The 3,732-nt window shown below is 45.5% G+C and overlaps 1 pseudogene; it reads left to right on the top strand.

Moving 5' to 3' along the window:
- The first annotated feature begins 243 nt into the window (after nucleotides 1-243).
- LOC102410432 lies at nucleotides 244-3,099 on the top strand (annotated as a pseudogene).
- The last annotated feature ends 633 nt before the right edge of the window (nucleotides 3,100-3,732 follow it).

The following is a 3,732-nucleotide window of genomic DNA, read 5'->3' as shown; positions in this document are numbered from 1 at the left end:
TTTAAAATAAATGTTCTTATACTGATTGTAAAATCATTCTGAAATAGGGCTGGCATCAGCAGTGGAGAATAATTTTTAATCATTTAGAAATTGGGAGCCATATAATACAAGTCACTGAGGTGAAATTCTGCAGCCATGAGAAGGCAAATGGGGACGGATTAATAAGCAAAGTTTAGGGGCTTAGACCTGGAGGAGTCGTGACGTGCAGGAAACCATTATAACACCGCTCGGGCTGTGCTCTCTGGCCGCTGCTGCCACCCCCGCCCTTGCCTACGGTACACACCAAAGATCCAAAACCATAACTGACTCCAAGTACTTCACAACCAATAAAAAGGGAGAAATCTTTGAATTAAAGGCTGAACTCAACAATGAAAAGAAAGAAAAGAGGAAGGGGGCTGTGAAGAAAGTGATTGCTGCTATGACTGTGGGGAAAGATGTTAGCGCTCTCTTTCCAGATGTAGTGAACTATATGCAGACAGACAACCTGGAACTGAAGAAGCTTGTGTATCTCTACGTGATGAACTATGCCAAGAGTCAGCCAGACATGGCCATCATGGCTGTCAACAGCTTTGTGAAGGACTGTGAAGATCCCAATCCTCTGACTCAAGCCTTGGCCGTCAGAACCATGCAGTGCATCCGGGTGGACAAGATTACAGAATATCTCTGTGAGCCCCTCCGCAAGTGCTTAAAGGATGATGATCCCTACATCCAGAAGACAGCAGCAGTCTGTGTGGCAAAACTCCATGACATCAATGCCCAGATGATGGAAGATCAGGAATTTCTGGATTCTCTGTGGGATCACATAGCAGATTCAAATCCAATGATGGTAGCAAATGCTGTAGCAGCATTATCTGAAATCAGTGAATCTCACCCCAACATCAACTTACTCGATCTATATCCACAGAACATTAATAAGCTACTGACAGCCCTGAATGAGTGCACTGAATGGGGCCAGATTTTCACCCTGGACTGCCTATTTAATTACAATCCTAAAGATGACTGGGAGGCTCAGAACATCTGTGAGTGGGTAACTCCATGTTTATCTCATGCCAACTCAGCAGTGGTGCTTGAGCAGTAAAAGTCCTAATGAAATTTCTAGAGTTTCTACCCAAGGACTCTGACTACTACAATACGCTGCTGAAGAAGTTGGCCCCTCCACTTGTCACTTGGCTGTCTGGGGAGCCAGAGGTGCAATACGCCTGAGGAACATCAACCTAATTGTCCAGAAAAGGCCTGAAATCTTGAAGCAGGAAATAAAAGTTTTCTTTGTGAAGTACAATGATCCCATCTATGTGAAACTAGAGAAATTGGACATCGTGATTCGTTTGGCATCCCAAGCCAACATTGCTCAGGTTCTGGCTGAACTGATAAAATATGCCACAGAGGTGGATGTTGATTTTGTGTGCAAAACTGTGCGAGCCATTGGGTGGTGTGCCCCTCAAGGTGGAGCAATCTGCAGAGCGCTGTGTGAGCACGTTGCTTGATCTCATCCAAACCAAAGTAGATTATGTGGTCCAAGAGGCGACTCTCGTCATCAGGGACATCTTCTGCAAATACCCCAACAAATATGAAAGTATCACTGCCACCCTGTGTGAGAACTTAGAGTCACTGGATGAGCCAGACGCTTGAGAAGCTATGATTTGGATTGTGGGAGAATGTGCTGAAAGAATTGACAATGCAGATGAGTTACTAGAGAGCTTCCTGGAGGGTTTTCATGATGAAAGCACCCAAGTGCAGCTCAGTCTGCTCACTGCCATAGTGAAGCTGTTTCTCAAAAAACCATCAGAAACACAGGAGCTAGTAAGCAGGTCTTGAATTTGGCAACACAGGATTCTGATAATCCTGACCTTCGAGACCAGGGCTATATTTATTGGAGCCTTCTCTCAACTGATCCTGTCACAGCTAAAGAAGTAGTCTTGTCTGAAAAGTCATTGATTTCTAAGGAGACAGATCTTATTGAGCCAACTCTATTGGATGAGCTAATCTGCCACATTGGTTCTTTGGCCTCAGTGTACCATAAGCCACCCAATGCTTTTGTGGAAGGAAGTCATGGAATCCATCTCAAACATGGCAATGCATCACGGGAGCACTGATGCAGGTGACAGCCCTGTTGGCACCACTGCCACCAACCTGGGACAGCCTCAGGTTATCCCCTCCCAGGGTGACCCTCGGGGGGATCTTTTAAACCTTGACCTTGGTCCCCCAGTCAATGTGCCACAGGTATCTTCTATGCAGATGGGAGCAGTGGATCTCTTGGGGGGAGGACTAGATAGTCTGGTGGGACAGTCCTTCATCCCATCATCAGTGCCTGCAACCTGTGCTCCTTTTCCTATTCCTGCTGTGGTCAGCAGTGGTCTGAATGACCTATTTGAACTTTCCACAGGGATAGGCATGGCACTTGGTGGATATGTGGCTTCTAAGGCTGTGTGGCTGCCTGTGGTAAAGGCTAAAGGCCTGGAGATTTCAGGAACATTTACTCACCCCCAAGGACACATCTATAAGGAAATGAACTTCACCAACAAAGCTCTGCAGCACATGACAGACTCTGCAATTCAGTTTAACGAGAATAGCTTTGGTGTCATCCCCAGCACTCCTCTGGCCATCCATACACCACTGACACCAAACCAGAGCATTGATGTCTCCCTGCCTCTCAACACCTTGGGCCCAGTCATGAAGATGGAGCCTTTGAACAACTGGCAGGTGGCTGTGAAAAACAATACTGATGTCATCTACTTCAGCTGCCTCATCCCACTCAACGTGCTTTTTGCACAAGATGGCAAAATGGAGCTCCAGGTCTTCCTTGCAACATGGAAGGATATTTCCATTGAAAATAAACTTCAGGTTCAGATTAAGGAATGTCATTTAAATATTGACACTGTTCCCAGCAAGTTGTGAAACAACGTTTATACTATTGCCAAGAGGAATGTAGAAGGGCAGGACATGTTGTACCAATCCCTGAAGCTCACTAATGGCATTTGGATTTTGGCCGAGCTACGTATCCAGCCAGGAAAACCCAATTACACAGTGTTGCTGAAGTGGAGACCTCCCGAGGTCTCCCAGTACATCTATCAGGTCTACAACAGCATTTTGAAAAACTAATAGACTGGTCTGGTGCCCTCCGGCTACCCTATGATCGGTGCAGGCCAAGAACTCTTAACTGGAATAAATTGTTATTGCCATGTAGAATCTGAACCTGAACACACTGAGGCCACCCGCCAAGGTAGTGACTAGTTTAACCTGTGCTAACGTTAGAGCACTGCCTGTTGGATAGTTTTAGCTTCCTGTGAACGTCTGTAAGCACTGCTTCAATCATTTCCCACCTCGTGCCACCTGCTGCTATCTGTCCTTACTTGTGGGCTTCTCCATGCTGTGCTTACAGTGGCTGGCAGTTTTGAGTGTACTTTGATATTCTGTAATCAAGAGTTCATTTCAAAAGCAGAAAAAGACAAAAAAAAAATACTAAAGCAAGGAAAAGTGTCACTGAAATGAAACTGCACTTTATTGTTTTATATTTTTGTACATGTGAGAAATTGAGGGAATAGTGTGTAATTGAGAGAAGTGTTAAAGCAACCGCACAGTCTGGAGGGAAGAGATGCAGTTTCTTGCCACCCTGTAGTAGCCTTGTTCCTGATCACTTTTTTCCTCTCTGAACTCCTTTTCCTGTGATCCCTCCTGCCCCGTATTCTCATCTCCTTTGATGCTCTGCAGCTAGGAATACTGGTCTTCCTTGAA

The sequence above is a fragment of the Bubalus bubalis genome, chromosome 10 (assembly GCF_019923935.1).
Source record: "Bubalus bubalis isolate 160015118507 breed Murrah chromosome 10, NDDB_SH_1, whole genome shotgun sequence".
NCBI classification, from domain to species: domain Eukaryota; kingdom Metazoa; phylum Chordata; class Mammalia; order Artiodactyla; family Bovidae; genus Bubalus; species Bubalus bubalis.
Note: the sequence above shows the minus strand (reverse complement) of the source record. Positions and strands in the feature narration are given on the sequence as shown.